Source organism: Micromesistius poutassou, assembly GCF_964030765.1.
Source record: "Micromesistius poutassou genome assembly, chromosome: 8".
NCBI lineage: Eukaryota > Metazoa > Chordata > Actinopteri > Gadiformes > Gadidae > Micromesistius > Micromesistius poutassou.
This window is the reverse complement of record NC_140278.1, coordinates 347,710-361,306: the sequence shown is the minus strand read 5'-3', so window position 1 is coordinate 361,306 and position 13,597 is coordinate 347,710.

Genomic DNA, 13,597 nt, shown 5'->3' with positions numbered 1-13,597 from the left:
AGTGAGCTATAACTCTGATTCTCAAGTTTCTTGTTTATCTTGGCATCTTGCAGATTAATCTGATTGTGTGATGTGTTGTGTTTATGAAGTGGTTTGCCAAACCTATCAGTGCTCAGTAACCAGCACTAATAGTCCCCAACAGCCTGTTGTTGTCTGCTAAGCTGCTAAGCTATGTGTGTGTGTGTGTGTGTGTGTGTGTGTGTGTGTGTGTGTGTGTGTGTGTGTGTGTGTGTGTGTGTGTGTGTGTGTGTGCGTCCGTGCCTGTGTGTGTGTATGTGTGTTTGTGTGTGTTCACGCATGTGGTTCAGGAGTTAGTGTGCATTCATGTTTATGTACAGTATGTACTGTACATGTCTGTGTGTTTGAATGAATGTATGTAAGTGTTAAACAACTGGTTGGACCCCTTTCACATACCTTCTGCAGTGAGAGCTCTGGGTAGATAAAGTGTGAAATGCTCAGGTAACAGGCGAAGAGGCTAGTACGATGATAGGAACCTCATAGAGAAGCACTGCACTGTGTGTCCTTACAAAGCACAATGCAAAACAAACATTTATAAAGCATGTTACCTAAGGTCTTTTAGCATGACCCCTTCAGCCTATTATTGGTCAACTGGATTGCTATCTGGATGTAGTGCGACTGACGACAGCATTGTTGGCTTGAACTTCCACACAGGGATTATTGAAGACTGTTGCTATGTCTGCTAGCACCTGGACTCTCATGATAGCGTTTGTGCTTTCAAACATATCTATTTATAGTTCACTCATCATAGCCGCTTTGCAGCCATACACTGGTTGCATCTGCACTCTGTCCCATTCTAAAAACAGCAGTGCACCCGCCAAACTATTTTTTTAAGGCAACACAGAAAATAAGACGTTTTTCATTGCAACCCCTCTGTGGGAGTGGCAGTGCTCGATGGGAGTGGTAGTGCATATTGGACAGATTTTGCCCCCAGGTGAAAAGATTATGACAGGAAAATTAAAACAGCTTTCACTAGTCCTGCAGTTACAGTTTTTCACAATTGTTTAAACACATCAATTGGAACATCAGACACAATGTGCACAACCTGAAACTCATGTACCAACTGCAAAACCACTGCTGAACTCCGAGCACATTTTCTGCTTTAGACTCAGATTCCCATTCCAAACCACACATTTTTCACAACACTGCACACAATTCTCTATATCTTGCACACTCTTCCTGAATTTCCTCTCTTGGTGTTCACACAGAACACACTGCCAATCGCATTTCTAAACTCCAAAGGCTGTTGTGCAATTAGCAATCTGCAATTTGCTATAGAAGGGTCACAGAAGAAAGACATGACACTAAAGTACAGACATTGAGTAGTATCACTCTATGAGAATGTTGATAATGGTGACGATGATGAACATCATCATGATCATTATTTAGGATATTATCCATCTTATGGTGGAAATGTACTGGATATAAGTATTGACCCTTATGGGTATGTGTACGTGTATGTATTTATGTAGGTAAGTGTATGCATGTATATGCAAACACACTGTATGTATGGCATTTGTTTGTTTGTTAACCTAACCCTTAAATGTGAGAAGGGGGGGCTTGATATAAGTTGAAGCTTCTACCCTACCCTTTGGTTACGACCAATAAAAATGCATTCATTCGATCATTCATTCATTCATTCAGATGTTTTGTTTACAGTATTGCCTATTTTCTGTTATCTCTTTCATTTCATCCTGTTTTCATCCTGTTTGCTGTGATTTATAGTAGGCTGCACATTTTGGATACAAATACAGTATTTGTTGTTATTGTAAAGTATTGTGTGTTGTTTTCTATTTGAGTGTACCTAAAAACATTAGATGGTAATATTTTGGTGACAGTGTAACACTGAATACCATTTAGTGAAGAGTTAACACTGTTTTGAGGGCAAAGTGTGCTTTTGCAAGAGAAGTGTAGGATTTTGTATTTTGTGTGTGAGTTTTGAGATTTTGTTTAGGGTTTTGAGAAAGTGAGGTTGTCTATCAGGAAATGCATTTCCTGAAATTGTGGAAAAACTGTATAAACCTAATAGCTAAATGAGAAAATGTTGCTAACATCCCATAACAAACCAGAAATACCCGTACTACTGTAGTTTTTTCCAGGTAGTCAGAGGATAATATTGTTTCAGTCCTCTGAAAAACATAATTATCCCAATAACATAAAGGCCAGAGCTTTTTGATAACATGTGAAGCCTCTCAATTAAACAACCCTGGCCTTTGGTTGTCTCTCCACTTCAGAATGTTTATGAAATATGTTGTTTGGAGCCACTTGCTCTTGGCAGGTTGGAGCTCACAGATGTCCACACCGGTCAGATGGCTTGAGGGGGCAGGCGCCATCTGAGTTGTGTCAGGGAGAGAAGTCACTGGAACAGCCACTTCGTACACACAACACATAATACAATAGTACCCAACACACACTGCAATAATTAGATGGCAGGATCTGGAGTCGTGTGCGAATTATACAGTGAGTGGTAAACCAGAATGTTCAGTTTCTCATAAGCAGCCATCAGCCAGAGTGCTGATTACGTACTACTAATTTTCCACAAACCAGAATATAATATATATAACCAATGGAGATTCTTAAAGCTTGTGTACTAAAATAGCAGTGTATTATTTATTCCCTGCTGCTTAGATGGCGGTATTCGGTTTAGGAAAACACATATTCCAGATTATGTTTTTGTTTTGTAGTGTAGGGCCTGTAATCTAAACCCGACACTAAAAAGCAACACATTAGGATTACAGAGAATACACTGCAACCCAAGTCCCCTAGCTAATTTAAAGACTCAAGTGTATGATTTTAAAGAGGTACTTTTTTCAAAATGAAAGACTTTCAAGTATATTGAGTATTTCCTGCCAATGTCCCAGATGACAATATAAATAATGTATCCTCTATATGCACTGAAACTGAAAATTAGCAATTATGAAAAGTGCACTTACTCTTTCTGGAATAGATTTGTGATTTCCAGAATTTAATTAATATAATATTTAGTTATATATTGTACTTTAGCTACATTATAAGTGTTTGTATTGGAACAATAAACTTTTTGTTTCTACACTGCGGCAGTGAGAAAATGCCTATATTTAATCATAGGGGCTGTCCATAGAGCTATTATTAGCGTTGCTGTTTTTATGCTCCACATAAAGATCAATCCTTACCATGGCATGAGGTAGCCTGGCAACAGTCCATGCTCCCACCTCTCGCTTATTATTTTTCCCTCTGTTTGGTTATGAATGTGAATAGTTACTGTCTAAATGGCACTGAAGTAGCGTGCAGCCCTTTGAGAGCCAGATCTAAGTAGGGACCCGGCGCCTATATTTGGCCACTGTGTTCTGGTGAGGAGAAGTGTGCTCAGATCTTTAAGAATGTGGGAACCAGGGCTTGGGTCTTGAGTCAGTGAGCTTTGGACTTGGCAGGTTGTGGTGGTGGGGAATACATGGTGTTTTTGTATTTTTTTAATTGATTTGTTTATTAAGTTATTTTGTTAAAATGTTCTGTTTATAGTATCTAAAACTTAATACGAGCTCTAAAAGCTCTGAAAGCAATTGTATTCACAATGGAACTAACTGTGAAAATGGACCTGAATATAATCACTGTATATTCAGGAAGCATAATGTAAACTATGCATTCCTTTTGACTAAATAATGGTCTGCATAACTTTTATCTGGGCTTTCTGTTTGTAGGAGCTATATAAAGCCAGCATCCTGGTGGTATAAGGAAGTTAATACCTCCAACATCTTGTAGCCCTTGACGCACTAATCAGAACTCTTCTGGAACATGTGAAACGCTCACCACAACAAATTAAACACGCCAAATAGGGCAGCTTTAGGTTGGGGTCGATGAGCTCAGATATGTATGTACCTCATATGAGGTAACATGGAGGTATTAGATTAGGTATTAGAGGCAGTTTGACTGTAAACATCTGCTCTTATGGTGTTCATTGGTTTTCTTCTGTAAGGTGCACATGGCTATGTATCCTTCATAGCCTTTACAGTTTTTCTCCATCGTATACAAAAAATGGAACTATGCACACAATTCTGAAAACTTGAAGCTCATGTATCAACAACAAGACTCCAGACTGCTAAACTCTAAGCACAATTCCATTGTTTTCACTCATATAGAAATTCTAAATCACATTTTTGCAAAACTCTAAGCTCAAATCTCATCATTTAGCACACTTAGTTCACCTGGAAAACACTGGCCTTCAAAACGCCACACCCAATTACCAATTGGTCTCACTCACTTCTCACCTGTTCAAACTCAACTGGCAGAACACTTCAATCATGACTCAGAGCATAAAAGAGGCCTCAGGTGAGCTCTACTGTGTTGTAGATGAGCTCCTGGTCTGATCAGGATTGGAGGCGGGATGCAGACTGATTTACATGTAGATCTGTTTCACCGCATTTATATTCTTATTTTTATTTTTTGTTGGCCTACAAAAAGCTTTTTTTGCAGTGAGTTCAGCTGAATATTTCACTGTGTTACAGAAACAAATAAATATTTGCTTTGTTAGCTTTTTGTATTTGTGCACTGATTTCATCATTACATCCCCCGAAAGACAGTTTAAACATTTTCTTACTGTAGTGTTATTCATTTTACTTATCAGTGCAATTACTGTGAGTTTTAGGTAACATTGGTGTATTCTCAGAACTCCAACAGCTGTTTTGTTTAATGTTGCAGTATCAACTATAGGTGTACAGTATGACTCTGGGAAGCTGGGATTGTGAGTTTAGCCCATTGGAGCTCATTGGATAGACAAATATGCATTGTATCCTATTCTGATACGATTGTGTCAATGCAATATTTACAGTTTTTGCCAATTGCTTGAACACTATAGACACATGCTTAGACCAAAGTAAAGTAAAGTTTTAGTTGCAATTCTGCAACACACTTGCTCCTTTCTGCAACACACTTGCTCCTGCACACTACACACTATTTCATACATAAGACACTTGGTTAAAAAAATAAATCTCAGCGTACCATTGGGAAAACACATCTATTCAAAATACAAAACACATTGGGTTATTGAAAATACTTGGATACATCTGAAAACACTTACTTACTAAACTGAACACCAATCAGCCAGCTACAAAAAGGCCAAAGGGCATTGGTGCGCGTCCCGGGGCGGCGCGGGGGAATGTCTCACTGTGTGACGCCATAAGACTTCGAGGGTTACTGCACCATCATGAAAAAATAGGTCCCTACAAAACCCAACATATCATCACATTTCTAGATGCACTTCATGATGCAGCTGAACAGGGCAGACCAGAGCAGCCCGGGTTTGTTGTTGTCTGGGATAATGTTAGTTTCCATCGGGCTGTTCTGGTCCGGAACTGGTTCACCAACCATAAACAATTTGAAGTTGTATACTTGCACCCTTACTCGCCATTTCTAAAACCTATAGAAGATTTTTTTTCGGCTTGGAGATGGCGCGTATATCACTGCCAACCACATGCCCGCATGCCTCTTCTGCAGGCAATGGAACAGGCCTACAGAGACATTTAAGTAAGGTCAATCCATGGATGGATTCGGCACACAAGGCGAGGATCCATAAGCCCACATGCACAATTGCCGTGTTTTTCTGTGTTAACACTACAGTAGTGTATTTTTGTTTTATTTTTGCTTAAACTGAATTTACTGCACTGTAAAGTACCGTACTGCAATGTACAGTATTGAGTATTCGATTTTTTGGTTGTTGTGAAAACGTGCAGAATTTTGGAACTGAATAAAAACAGTGACTATGAAAGACTGCAGTGTTTTATATAAAGTAGACTAGTGTGTTGCTGCTGATCTCAAAGTGTATTCATATGAAACAAGTGTGTATCATTTTGTCATCAGAGTGACATTATGACAAAGGATTGTTAGGTTTCGATAGTAGAGTTTCAATTTGACATAGATATGAATGGTATATTTCCGAGTGTCATGTCTTATTTGCTTGTGTGTTGAGTTTTGACACAATGAGCCAAGTTTTGCAAAACGTGTTCAAGCAACGGGCAAAAACTGTGTATGATATATTCACAGTATTGTATTACAATATGGCAACAGTCTTTATACTGTATGTACCATACAATTGCAACCTACTATTAAGGAAACTATTTCTACACAATTGTATACATTTGTATGTAACATGGCCTCATTGCGCCAAAACATATGTAAACAGTATTTTGATGGGAGTGTTTTAAATTGATCACACCAGTGTTTAATTTATGCTCTGTAAGAGATATTCATATGATAGCTGTCTTTATCGTTTTGGTGAAAATAATCAGTTTTGAGAAGAGAGAACATGGTTTTGAGTGCACTGTTTGATTTTGAAAGAAATTTGTGGAGTTTTGACAAAATGGTTAACTCTTTTCAGTTTTGTGTTTATAGAGTTTTGAGAAATTGAGCTGAAGTTTCAGAAAAAATGTATAAATAATTGAGAAAAACTGTAACACAGCATCTTAAATTAAATGATGTAATTTCCATTGTCTGTCCACTGAGTCATTTATTAGGATCATATAATGGTCTTCTCTATAGGCTGTGCTCTGTGTTTATTTATTAATTTAGTCAATCATAGTAAGTAGTTTATGGTTATAATATTACTCAATATGTTGAGCAACATTGTTTTTTACATTAATGTTCATGCACTTTGTCTGCCCTGCCGTCTCTCCACGAGCCCATTGGCCGTGTTCCAGTAGAGTCCCAGTGGGGTGAGAGGGTGAGGAGTCCCAGTGGGGTGAGAGGGTGAGGAGTCCCAGTGGGGTGAGAGGGTGAGGAGTCCCAGTGGGGTGAGAGGGTGAGGAGTCCCAGTGGGGTGAGAGGGTGAGGAGTCCCAGTGGGGTGAGAGGTGAGGAGTCCCAGTGGGGTGAGAGGGTGAGGAGTCCCAGTGGGGTGAGAGGGTGAGGAGTCCCAGTGGGGTGAGAGGGTGAGGAGTCCCAGTGGGGTGAGAGGGTGAGGAGTGAGCCCTCTGGCCGCCGTTAGGACCCACATTCTTCTTTCCTTCAATGATTCCTACAAAAACAGACAGACCTCAAGGAACGTGTGAAGTGTCCCTCAGTGCTGTCTGTCAGGAGGCTGGACCGCCACATGCCCATGTCTAAATGTCCCTTTGGTTGTGGCCTTTCATCTGGGAGATAGTTTATCGCCTGGCGGGGTCTCCTGCATCGCTGTGAGAGATGGACCTGTCGGGGGAAAGAGCTGGCACCGTGAAATATAGAGAACAAACAGTCCAGGAATTACACAGGGATTGGACTGTAGATCCGAGCACAATTGGTGCATTGTAAATCACCCTGGGTTCATAGAGGTGTAAATTGGACCACTAGTCCATCTAACACATTCAGACCCCTGATCAAGTGACATCTCTAGAACATCCCTGAGATTCTCCCATTGGTTCTAAAGTTGTTTTCATCATGTATTGGTGTGTCCGACTGGCCCGTTCTGGATAATAATCTTCCTCCAAACTTACAAAACAATCTTAAAACGATACCAATAAAATAATGACACATGATACATGATATGAGTTATTCATTTTGTTTTATTAAACAAATGAATCTGTAAAACGTTGAACTGTGTCAGAAAAAGAGGAATGTTTTCATTGATGGGCTTTCATTGATGGGCTCATCTGTCCATTGATGGACAGATGAGCAGTTTGCTTCAACAGAGTACATGACATTTCAACATGAAGTCATCTCAGCAAGCAGAGCAGAAACATAATAAAGGCCCCTTTGATGTTCTGCCTTCTCCGCTGCGTCTCATTTCACAGAGCTATTTAAAGAGTATTAAAGGTTGCTGCCTCAGGCCTTGGAGTTGAAAAGGAAACCAGATTTCAAACTTGAACATCCCTTTAAAATTGTGGTGCAACAGGTTTTATTGTGCGGCGCTGTTCAGCTGCTGGAGAAAATAACCATGGCAGTTACTTGTTTACTTTGTGTTTATTGTATCTAAATGTGCATGTGTGGTCTGTGTTGGTATTTATGATACCTATTATTTAGGATTATTTATGGTCTTTTTCTGAATCCAATGTATATGAGATGAATATTATTTTTGTATGTTGTATTAATCCATCACCCTCTGAACTGAGGGATTACTTTTAGCTGGTGACTCATCCGCCTGCAGGGAGCACTGCTGCAGATAGAAGGGAAAAGAGAAAGAGAGGTATATAGAGAGAGAGGGTGGAGAGAGAGATGGAGAGAGAGTGAGAGAGTGGGAGACAATAGTAATTAGGCAGAGACTCTCACCAGAGACTCATCAGTAAAGCTAATGCTCTGTAGTGTTTTCTACCCAACAAGTGGGATGACCTCTGACCTCCGCCTCCAAGGACAGAGAGGAAATAGATAGCTGGAAAAAATTAATGGCAACACACTCACAGCCAAAACATGAGCAGCCCATTTGCAGGTCACTTACAGTTTTTCTCCATTGTATACACACAAACAATTGAACTATGCACACAATTCTGAAAACTTGAGGCTGATGTATCAACAACAAGACTCCAGACTGCTAAACTCTAAGCACAATTCCATTGTTTTCACTCATATAGAAGTTCTAAATCACATTTTTGCAAAACTCTAAGCACAAATCTCATCATTTAGCACACTTAGTTCACCTGGAAAACACTGGCCTTCAAAACGCCACACCCAATTACCAATTGGTCTCACTCACTTCTCACCTGTTCAAACTCAACTGGCAGAACACTTCAATCATGACTCAGAGCATAAAAGGCCTCAGGTGAGCTCTACTGTGTTGTAGATGAGCTCCTGGTCTGATCAGGATTGGAGGCGGGATACAGACTGATTTACATGTAGATCTGTTTCACCACATTTGATATTCTTATTTTTATTTTTTGTGAGTCAGTTCAGCTGAACATTTGACTGTATTACAGTAACAAATAAATATTTGCTTTGTTACCTTTTTGTATTTGTTCACTGATTTCATCATTAAATCCCCCTAAAGATAGTCTAAACATTTTCTTACTGTAGTGTTTTCATTTTACTTATCAGTGCAATTACAGTAATGTGAGTTTTGCCAAAATAAGTGACATTTGTGTATTCTCAGAACTAACAATGTTTCAGTATCAATAGTGCAGTATGACTCTGGGAAGCTGGGATTGTGAGTTTAGCCCACTGGAGCTCATTGGATAGACAAATATGCATTGTATCCTATTCTGATACGATTGTGTATGACAATATGGCAACAGTCTTTATACTGTATGTACCATACAATGTTGTTTTAAATTAATCACACCAGTGTTTAATTGATGCTCTGTAAGAGATATACATTTGATAGTTGTGTTTATTGTTTAGGTAGAAAGAATCAGTTTTGAGAAGAGAGAACATGGTTTTGAGTGCAGTGTTAAATTTTGCGAGAGATTTGTGGAGTTTTGACAAAATGGTTAACTCTTTTCAGTTTAGTGTTTAAAGTTTTGAGAAATTGAGCTAGAGGCCCACTCCACACGGGCAAAAATGATTTTTTACCCCTCCATTTTCCTTGGCAGCGTTTCAGAAATTTCTCCGTAAAGACGGACTCATTGCAAAAATGCATCTAGCTGTAGAAACACTGGTTCTCCACCAAAAAAAGAAGAAGACGAGGCGAAGCATGCACATCAAGCCTGCGCGCTGTATACAAACACACAGTCGAGGAGAACGCAGTTATTAAACCTTAATACTTTTTAATGTACAGTTAGTACTTAAATTAACCAAGGGGCTGTATTTAAAGCTACAAAAATAATACAAATCAAATCAAACAAAACAAATTAGATGGATATCTAACGTTGCCCGATGACGTTATTGTTCGCGTATCTGGCGTCCACACCAATCCTTACACGAAAACACAGGGGGCCGTTTTTCTCTTTTCGACCCTGGGCCCTGGTTTCAAAAAAGTGTGTTTGCAGGCACAGAAGAAAAACGCACACGTTCATATTTGACAGTTGCCTTTGCACATAAAAATGTCAGCCATGTTTTGCACATTCATAGCAGTCCACATTCATTAAACAAAGGTCAACCATGCAAGGCAATGTAATACATTTGACCCTCTCAGGTGTATGCATGTTCTACGGCCCTACATTTGGGCCCCGTCTACATGGGCGAAAACTATCCGTTTTTCTTTGATGCGTTTCAGGAATATCTCCGTAAAAACAGACTTGTTGCGAAAACGCATCGAGCTGTAGAAACGCTGTAGTACTTATTCAAGGCCACTGTGTGGCGCTGGTTCGCCACAAAAAATGTGGAGCGCATCAAACCTGCGCACATCAAGCCCATGCACGCTGTATATAAACATACAGTCGAGGAGGAGAAAGCAGTTGTTAAACCTTTTAGATTGAGCAGAAATACTTGTACAGTTAGTAATTACATTTACCAAGGGGCTGTAATTAAAGCTACAAAAATAATGCAAAAAAATAAATCAACGCAACTCTAACGTCGCCCAGCTGGTGGGGGGGCGATGACGTCATCGTTTGCGTTTCAGGCGTCCACACGAATCCTAACACGAAACCGCGTAGGTCTGTTTTGATCTGATCCACCCTGGGACCTGGGAAGTGCGTTTTCTGGCACCGGATCCGCCGGACCCGTCTGGACGGACGGCCCACGCACAAGACTTATGTGGTTTCACCAAAAGATCGGCTCTGTGTGGACGGGGCCTCACTCTGGTTGGTGGATGTGTGTTTGTGTGTGTGTGTGTGTGTGTGGGGGGGGGGGGGTGTAGCTGGTAGGATATTTGTAGGCAAAATGCTAATTTGATATCAGAGGAAGAGGCTATTGTTGTGTGCTAGACCTGACACGGGGAGAACAGCAGGAGGACAGCAGTCTAGAGGCAGTGGCGTAGGTGGAAGTGAGGGACAATAAGCGCCAGGCTGCCCTTCCCATACTAAACAATCCTGTATCCTGTGGCACTATTTCAGCTCCAACTTTGAGACTGTCAATGTTTTTTATGACAAATATAACTAACTTTAATTGTGATTTTCACAATCTCATACGTAATCCACCCATGTTCTTATGTGTCAAAATGCTTTGCTTTGAATCAGATAAGCAGCACTTGATGCCCTTGCTGTGTGTGGAGAGAACAAGGCTTCTTCTCCGAGCAAACAAAGTCCTTTGCAGAGCGGATGTCCCTATGATAAGATGTTTGGTGGAAGACGTACTACAACAACAACATGGTCAATTTCATACCAATGCTTTCCAGCTGAGATGAGCACATTGATCAGTACTGAGAGCAGCCCTGTGGGTCTCCACTGTGACTTTGTGCGCTGCGTCTATTCTTAGCGAACCTACGGCAGCAGATGATTGCGTGACAAAGTGAGGGGGGTGGGGGGGACCTTTTCAAAGATATAAAGTAAACAGACCTCAAGGTCAAAATACACAATATGTGGATGCATTTAAAATGTTCTAGCGTCACGTGACTACGTACTGAAGTCTCTCACATTCAGGTATATAAAGTGTTTTAGTATAGACGTGTCTGTCTACTCTTCCAATATAGGCTTTCTTGAAGGATGAGGAGAGGGTTGGTGGGCTGGATGGTGTAATAAGAAGTTGCACACATCTAATTGTATTAAAATTAATTGCCTCAAACCTCTTTTTCAATTTAAGAACCAGACATGAGTTGCCTTCAAGCATGTGGGAGTGGATCTGGATCCAACCTGTTAAGTGCACTCTGTAAATCCAACAGGAAACCCTGCAGGACGCTAAACAGAGTAACCTAATAAAAGTGAGCACCAAAATCATATGTGGGGAAACCAACTCTCATAACATGTCCAGATGTACACAATTGTACATCTGCTTTGGAGCCTTTTGGGAGACAGTCCACAAACTATGAGGAGTGTGGATATCTTGAAACGACACAGCCTCAGATGGTAGTAGGACGTGGTCTTCCCCTCCTCGCTGGGTCTGTTGTAGTCCTGCAGTGACTCATGGCTCATGTAACCCTCGGCCCTTAGATATGTGGTGAAGGGCGAGTCCCCATCCTGAGTCAGAAGACTCTTCAGTGGCCGCAGCGAGTGTTAGAGCTCCATGTAACCAGGCAGCCCCTCTCCAGGGGGTGCTGCTCATCCCTATGGAGAAACAGAGACTGTTTGTCGACAATGAAAACATCCGGCCACATCCCTCCCTGGGCGCCCTCCGTGATGACACTCTGTTGTACACCTGCTCCCAGCTGAGCCCACGCACCAAGGCACCAAGGCACCAAGACAGACACATGCAGAGCTACAGAAGAACACTCCCATTGAATCCCTTTCATAGACGCCACTATAACTGTATATTGATTTGGACGATGAGAGATGGATGGAGGCGGATGGGAGAGGCTGGGAGATGCACTCATCCATAATCAATTTAGAAGACATGAGCTGACTATCCTCCGGGGGGGGGGGGGGGGGGGGGGGGTGCGGCAGAGAGCAGAGGAGGAGAGGCATACACTGCTCTGGTCTCCACATGTGGATCATCTGCTATTAGTGACAACAAAACATATTCTAATGGGATCAGATGAGCTGAACACACACACACACACACACACACACACACACACACACACAAATACACGTTCCTCTATGACTAAATTCCCCTACACCCACTGCTCCTACACTCTGATGTCAAAACACACACTGCACTACACACATGCTACACCCACATCCACAGGCTGATGTGAGGGAGGTGACAGACAGTTGGGCTGTGACCCTGTGGCGGTGGAGTGGTTCTCCAGCCGGCCGCTGACGTTCACACTTAAATGCTTTAATAGGACTAAAGTAGACTGAGGCCGCCGGTGACGCAGTAGGAGCTAAAACGGGCTCACCACATTGCAGGACTGCGCTTTGCCTATTGGACGGTGCTATTTCCAATCCCACAATCCCTCATCAGGCTCAGGAACTTAGTTAAATATATATATATATACACATTTGAAAAAAGTATAGGTTAATTACTGCTAACCAGACCCCAGAGAAACTCAGCAGTTATTTTAGCTTTGGGGAGCAGTGGGGCAGAGGGAAGAATGTTATTCAAGATTATGAGACAAAGTAATTCTATACAAGCTGAGAGTGTTGTGTGTGTGTGTGTGGAACATGTTGACCTACCTTTTTAATCAGTTTATTTGTTTTTGTTTCCTAAGTGTTATATACAATCAGCCTATACACATACAAATTAATCATATAAAATAAATCAATCTTTGAAATTAAACTTTGAAATTAGGAAAATTACATGGTGGAAAAATAATATGGTGGAGTGACATTAATAATAATGTCTCTGAAAAAACTGTTTTGGGGCATTCTCTTTAGAAATAGTTTTTATCATCACGTCTGTAATGAGATGATGTCATTGTAATTAATGCCCTTGCTATTCCAGCCTGTGCTGTGACCCCCGTCATGCACTCCTGTGTGTGTAGGCCCGGGCCCAGGGTCCTGTGACAGATGGACCCCAGGCCATTACCTTGGACTTGGAGCTCTGTGATCTCTGTTGTTAACCACGTCATCAAACATGGCCGCCAAAAACATGGCAGCCACGTTAGACATTCAACAACAAACCAAAACAATTATAAATAAATAACAAATTTAGGTATATATAAGTATATTTAATTAAATATTAAATAAACAACTGAACTAACAAATAAAAACAACTACATAAAACAAAACAAC